Source organism: Athene noctua, chromosome 16, assembly GCF_965140245.1.
Source record: "Athene noctua chromosome 16, bAthNoc1.hap1.1, whole genome shotgun sequence".
In the NCBI taxonomy this organism is placed as follows: Eukaryota; Metazoa; Chordata; class Aves; order Strigiformes; family Strigidae; genus Athene; species Athene noctua.
Genome location: NC_134052.1, coordinates 2,093,706 through 2,100,972, shown reverse-complemented (window position 1 = coordinate 2,100,972; position 7,267 = coordinate 2,093,706). Strand labels below are relative to the sequence as shown.

General features: G+C 52.6%; 1 protein-coding gene across 7 annotated transcripts in view; it reads left to right on the top strand.

Moving 5' to 3' along the window:
- The first annotated feature begins 2,798 nt into the window (after positions 1 to 2,798).
- The window catches only part of RALY (RALY heterogeneous nuclear ribonucleoprotein), a 138,225-nt gene continuing 133,756 nt past the window's right edge, over positions 2,799 to 7,267 (top strand). For 3 of the 7 annotated variants that reach the window (XM_074920648.1, XM_074920655.1, XM_074920652.1), the window contains exon 1: positions 2,799 to 2,924. The gene's annotated coding sequence lies outside the window, so the exon portion shown is untranslated. Of the gene's footprint in view, positions 2,925 to 3,024; positions 3,046 to 6,933; positions 7,005 to 7,267 lie in introns of those variants that run through there. The other 4 variants (XM_074920653.1, XM_074920649.1, XM_074920654.1 and 1 more) reach the window with 4 other exon arrangements.

Here is a 7,267-nt window from a genome sequence, read left to right as displayed (position 1 = left end):
GAGCACAGCCTTCATGGGCTGGAGGAACAGGCCAACAGGGACCGTATAAAATCCAGTGAGGACGAGTGTGAAGCCCCAAATGCAGGATGGACTGTGCCCTTGCCCCGTACAGGTGGGTGACTGAGCAGCTGGAGAGCAGCTCTTCTGCAAAGGCCCCGGGGTGCCACTGGGCAGCAAGGGAACCTCGAGGAGCAGTGCACCAGGTCGAACAGTCAGTGAACGGAGGCCGATTCCTGCTTCCTCTCCTCAGCAAGCCCTGACCACATCTGGAACAGCACACGCAGTCGGGGCCCCCCTGGAGCCAAGAGATGTGGTGCTAAACTGGAGTAAATCCAGCAGACTCCCAGGTGGTTGGATGAGATCTCCGGGGTCCCTTCCAGCCTGAGCTCTCCTGGGGTTTTGTGGCTTCTCAATCCTCTTCCCAAACCTGCTACAGGTTTGCTCTGTAGCTGCAGCTTTTTATTCTCAGCTCTCAGTCTCCATGATCACCACAACATTACTTTTCCATCCCATGAAGGGGACACCCCCAAAACCAAGCATCTAAATCTTTTTAAAAAATAAAAATGACAAAACATTTCCCAGGATTGCTGCTTAGGAATGTCAGAGGGGAAGAATAATTCTTTTTGTGATCAAGAAACTTAACTTCAAAGGCATTCAAACTGCAGCTCTCTGTGGGGCACCTTTCTGCAGGGTTATTAATAAAAAATAATTGTTTTAAGTGGAGAAAAGTATGTGTACTTTCTATTCCCTTCCAAAAGCCCAGCATCATTTGTCCTTAATGAATAATGAAAGATGCTTTTGTATTGCTTCCCACCCATAGACTTTAAAGTGATTGTTAAGCAATAATAAATAGAAGTTTAAAGAAAAACAGATTTTGATGAAAACATAATTTTGGACTAATATGAGAAGCACCTGCTTTTGCAGAAGTTTACAGACGTTACTGGGGCTTTTGTGGGTGGAGAATTTTCGTCAAAAATCTTAATGCCCCAACACTGGAAAAATATCGCAAAATTATTCTGAAATGCTATCGCACAGCTCCACAGAAATGATAATTCGGTGCTCCTTGATCCTTCTTCTGGAAGGAAACCAGGAGACTTGCCCAGGATATGCACTTCGATACTCTGAACGCGGGACTTCTGTGATTCACTGTCTCCCCTCCTCCTGAGGGTGTGATTTAGCACGGGAAGCAAAACCCAGGGAGCAGATTGTTTTCTGAAGAGAGACGGAGTGCAATACCCCATGACAGACCAGGGCGTTTGTATTTCAGTGGAAAAGCCAATGTGTTCCACTGGGAAGCTGATGAGGTTGAGCCCTTCTTTGGGAAGCTCAGTCTGAAGGTGAAAAACTGAAGCTTGGACGAGATGTGCGAGATGCCCGAGCTGGTCAAGGGGCCAGGCAGCATGTGAGCAAAGGCTGAGAGCTGGGTCTGTTCAGCCTCCAGAAGAGAAGGCTTAGGGGAGACCTTAGCACCATGTTCCAGTATTTAAAGAAAATGGAGACTGCCTTTTCACATGGAGCCACATGGGAAAAGCTGGGGGGGGGAAGTAATGGGTACAAATTACTCCCGGGGAGATTCCGATTGGACACAAGAGGGAAATTTTTCACAATAAGAACAATCAGCCACTGGAATAAATCTCCCCAGGGAGGTGGCGGATTCCCCCCCACTGAACACTTTTAAGATCCAGCCGGACAGGCTGCTGGGCCATCTTGTCTAGACCGGGCTTTTGCCCAGACAGGTCGGACCCTTTTGCCAAGAGAAGTGGCTCCTTTCAACCCGGGATTCTGTGATTCCGCGGGGTAGTTTTGTTTAACCGAACGCTTTAATGCCACCATAGTTATGTTGGGATCCATGGAGAATACTTCTGGGGGGGTCTGTCTTTGCCTTGATTGTCCATTAATTAATCATCCGTGCTACGGCACTAGCCCAGAAACAGGCTGAGGGGTTGCAGCGAGCACGCCTGTGCCGGGTGGCTCCTGCGGGCGGGCTCTCGCTCTTCAGGAACACGCCAGAGAGCTGCTGCATAAAATTACTGTCAGCCAACGTCCCGGTGACCCGGGGGCGCGTCCCCCGAGGCGGGACCGCGCCGTGTGCCGGTGGGGGACCCCCCGCACCCCCAGCCGGGGCTGTGCCCAGCGCTGCGCGTTACCGCTCACACATCGCCGCCCGTACCCATCCCTCCGCTGCCACGGCTGTTCGCGTGGCCTTCCCACGCGTGTGCTCAGCGGTGAAATGCCGGACGCTACTTTTGGTGAGAAAACATCGGATTTTCCTGAGAACTGTTTTCTTCCTCGCCAGTGCGAGCGGCAAGCGGACACAGAACAGCGCAGCCAGGCTGGGAATCGCTCTGTTACGGCGAGCTCCGAGGAGCGGCGGGGCTGGGGGTCCCGCTCCGCGGGGACTCCGCGGCCGAACGCGCTCCGGGGGCGCGAACTTGGGCGGCGGATCCGGTGAGCCCGGCTCAGGCAGCGCCGCTCGGGGAGCTCGGCGGGTCGGCAGCTGCTGGAGGCTCCCGGGGCCGGGACCGGCCCCGCCCGCACCCCCCGCCCCGGACTCTTCCACCGCGCCGGCGGCAGCGCGGGAGGGCGCGGGGGGCGCGGCGCTGCCCTCGGCCGAGGCGCAGCCCAGCCCCGCGCAGCCCCGCAGGGCGCAGCCGCTCGGGCGGCGCCGCGGCAGCCCCGGGCCCGGGCAGCAGCCGCCGGCGTGGCCGCGTCCCGCCCCCCCCGCGCCGTGTCGTGCGTGTGTGTGTCCGTCCGTGTCCCCCCCCCGCGCCGCGCCGTGGTACGGTCGGCGGGAAGGAGCCGGGGCGGCGGGGCGGTGCGCGGCACTGTGCTGGCGGCTCCCGCGGGGCGAGGGCGGGCCGGGGCCTCGTCCCTCCGTCCTCTTCCTCCTCTTCGTCGCCGCCCCCCCGGCACCGTCCTGCCCGGTGAGTGCTCCCCCCGCAGCCCGGGGCTGGCCGTGCCCCGCCGCGCGCTGCCGCCGACCGGCTCCGCGGGGCCGCCGCTGGCGAGACGGACGCGCTGTCCCGGGGGCTCCGCTACCGGCGGGTGCGAATGAGTTACTGCCGCCGTCCTTATTTCTTTTTCCCTTCGATCTTCTCCTTTTTCTCTTGTGCGCTCCCTCCCCCCCGGTGCACGTTTTCCCCTGTTTGAGGGAAGGGGGGAGGACGCGCGGCGGTGCCGGTACCTGCGGGATGGGGAAGATCCGCGTGGGAAAGGGCGGCCGGTGAAATCCCGTCCCCGGTGCTGCCGCGGGGCCGGGCTGGGGCTGCCGGGCTGAGCCCCGCTGGTCCCGGGGGGAGCGGAGGGGGGGTAATGTTGGTGCTCGCGAAGCCACCGCCAGTGACTTCGTGTCCCTTGTGCCGCGGGAGCGCTCGGTCCCCGCGGAGCGGGTCCTCGCGGGCGGGCTGGGCGCTGCTTGGGGCGCTTCGCCCCGGTAAAACCGGCTGAAGGAGGAGCCCGCCGCCCCCCGCCCGGCAGCCGGGGGGCTCCCGTAGGCTCCCCCGCACCTTGGTGCGGAGCCCGGCCACCTCCTGAGGGGCAGCAGTGCACCACTTCAGGATGTCACCTGTCGCGAGTGTGTCCGGGTTGGTGATTTCTATAAGTGTTCCAGGTGGTGTATGAACCCCCGATTTTCACCCCAGGCGGCTGTCAGAATGGCTTTGGCGATCCGTGTGCCAAACAGTGTTAGCTGTGTGCTTGATTTCTTTTATGATTAGAGAGCCTAGAAGGCTAAGGTATAAATTGCCTGCATGGGAATCGGTGTGGATGTGCACCTTTATCTTCCTGACTGTGCTTCTGAGTGTAATTCTCCGGTCTGTTGTTTGGGGTGGGGAAGATCCGGGCAGTGTGGCTAAACCGGGGATCGGGCTAAGCCGGGGATCAGGCTTTCCCGGGGCTTTCCCGCGTTCCCGCAGCCGCTCGGTTTGCTGGTAGCTCTTCTGCTCGGGCTTTGGTGGAGGCTGAAGTCGATAGCAGCACGATTGACTTCACCTTACTTTTGAGGCCAGAAAAACCCCCAAACCTCTTACTTCATGTTAAGGAAGTCACTGTTGTCTTTTTCCCTGCAAATAAATACCGTAAGGCCACGCACAGCCTGTGCTGGCCGGGCTGGCAGGGGCAGCTCAGCCTTGGGCCGGGCTTAGCGGAGCGGCTCGGCGGCCGGGCTGAGCCGCTGGCTGTAATCTCGGTTGAGCAGTCGGGGTGAAGGCGCAGCCGTGATGCGGGACCTCTGGCTTATCCCTGCGGGGAGGAGGAAGCCGCCTCTGCTACAGGTGCTTCTCCCCCTGCTGCCCTTTCTCAGCTGAGAAGGGGGGTGTGGGGGGGTGGTACTTTCACTTGCATTTTGTCCTGTCTTTTATGCTGCACTTTGCTCTGATTTGAGTTCTTTGCATGGTTTTCTTTTGATGTAAAGGTTTGAGAAGGAGTTTGTTTTCTAAGCAAAACCAGCGGCGGAGCTCCTGGATGAGGAGATTGTCCTGAGGGTGTAAAGCCAAGGACGGCTTTTTACTGATCTTCACGGGTGACCAGGGAGATAAGGAGCCCGTGTCATGAGCAAAAAAAACCTCAGCTTAAGCCAGTGTGGCTCTGTAGCATCCTTTATGGGCTGCCTACTCTCAGTAACAACTTGTCACAAGGTTTATTGCTCGCATTCCTGAAGTCTTTATACGACTCTTGTTCTCGGCGAGCGGCGTTCGGCATGGCCGCATGCGATACCTTTCTTCGGGAGGTGCCTGTGTTAAGACAGACACTCATTTAGTTCACCGTGTTGTGCCCGTGACGGATTGCTGATATTTTACTTCTGCTGAGCTAATGTTGTAGTTGGATATCAGGGGAATGGCAAAGCAGAAGAAGGTGGGTCTCTTAAGAACCACTTTCTTTAGAAAAGGCAGATAATAGGCAGCGAGTTTTGGGAGGATGTTTTATTTAGGGATTGTAAAGAGAGGATTAAAGCTCTTGACAGAGAACAGTTTATGTGGAGTAAGTGATGGGACTTGATCCTTCAAAAAAAATAAAGCTCTGACACGTTCCCATCACCTAGAGAGCTTTCAGCTCTTCTTGTCCCAAATTATTCAATAAAAGCGACATAACTTCTTTTGCCTTGAGTTCTTTATTGATGGCTGCATAAGGCGTTTTCAGACCTAGAAGTAAACTTGCATCTACTAAGAGAAAATGGCCTGTGGATACAAAAATCTTTGATATGCTAAAAGTACCGTACTGGAGTTATCCAAGATGTTAATTATAGGTATTAGAAATAACTGTGTCTGTTTTGAAGAGAATTGCAGCTTTTCCTTCCTTGCCCGCTCCCATTAAGTTACTGTTTTGCCTGGCACAGGGTTGTGTTCCTGTGTTTGAAGAAGCGCAAAGGCATCGCTTGCAGAATTACTGAAATAAAGAGCGTTTGTGGAGAGGAGAAGAAACAAGGATCAAATTTTAGGGCCAAGTTTTGATTCCAAAACAACTTGTTTGTTCTTTTCACAGCTTGAGGTTTGTGATGGAGAGGTTGAAAACACCCAGCAAGAAAAACATGCCAGAAAAAAAATCTGGAATAAGCTAAACAGAGTGAATTTCAGAATAAACTGTCATCAGACAGAGTTTATAAACCTACTGGAGAAAAGGGAGGGAGGAACCATTCAGATCAATAACAAGTTCTCCTTTGTAGCTATAGAGTTTTAATTATGTAGTTTTAAAAAAATAAATGTGTGCTTTTTATACCTGTGTTGGTAGCTAAGGCTAAATCTGCACAGTTCATGCTGATCTGGGTAATCTGAATAAAGCCGAATAGTAGAGGCTCTTAGGAGAATCTGAAACCCAGGAGGCATTTTTCAGACCTGAGTTATGTCACTTTTTTTTAGAGGTGCCTCGGGCAATTGCATTTTAAGAAGACAAAGCTTTTGTTTTCAAGCTGGCCTAGAAAAATGCCAAGGATGAATCCAAAGTAAAGGCTTTCAGAAGTTGTCATTTGTGATTAAGTTGATTTTGCTGTTGTGCGCCAGAATGCTGCTGCCTTCCTCAGCGTGGCATGAACTGTGTCTATTTTTATTTTTGCCACCAGTCCTAGTGTACCTGTTTAAATCAAGTGAGTAGGATTACATGGTATTTCTCACCTGAAAGTGTGTATTTAATTAGAAGGTCAGATGTCTGCTAGCTCTATCTCCGATATAAAATTAATTGTATGCTTTACAAAAGGCAGATTTGAGGTGACACCGGGGCAGAGATTGACTGGGAACCAGTGTTCTGCAGAATTAACATCTGCTTGTAAGTGTCTAGTTTTTCATTTAAGATGCTGGAACTGTCAAAGCCAAGGCTTGTAACAATGAGCAAGGACTGTTTTCTTTTGCATGTCTTAGGAAATCCTCAGCTTGCATGGAGACGAGTATGCATGCAGGTAGTGAATCTAAAGCTTGTCTTGTAGCTTCTCGTGTTTCTTGCAGCTTAAAACAATCAGAAATAGTATCCTGTTGTTGCCAGGCTGTGGGCAAATAAGAGGAGGTACTTCTGTGGAGCCTGAGATGGGGGATAGTGTGCACGACACAATGTGATGTGGAAGCATAGATGTGGAAAAGTATATTGGCTGCAGTCCATAGTTTTGTAAGCTCCCAGTGAGGTCCTGCTTGTTTACAAAAGGTGAAATACTGGGACTACTGTAATGACTTCATTTTCTTAAATAAAAAGAAAACAGTTTCTGTCTTAAAATCGACCCATCTTAAAGTAGCATTGGCCTTGTTAACAGCATCTGAAGCTGTATCGCGAAGGGCAGGAGGTACCCTCGCGTTAACCTCACCTTGAGAGACAACTGCTTTCTGCAGCTTTGTGCTGGATATCCAGGGAAAGGCTATAAGGGCGGCATGAGTCATCTTTTTGGCTCTTGTATAACACTGTTTAACACAAACAATCCTGTTTGTTCTGCTTACTGAGGCCTCTTGTATCTTCCAGCATGAAGAGACCTGGGAGTGGATGTACCCTCTCCAGGGGGGATGCGATGAGCTGCTGCGGCTGTTTTGGAGGTGGGAGGATACTGCATCTGGCACCTAATAATAATATTTTTTTTAAAAAGCAAGCCTTGAGAATATGTTGAAACCAAATACTGATGTAGACAAGATGTGCTGGGGAGAAGCTGCTGAGGCAGGGCTTGGCCTTGCCTTTGCAGGGAAGGTTCCCTGGTTGGTTGAAGGGCTTCTGATTTGGGTCTGTGATGCTGGAGCTGAACAGCAGGATGCTGACCTCTCTATCAGTAGCATTTCTGCACCTGTAGTAGAGTATTTCCTTT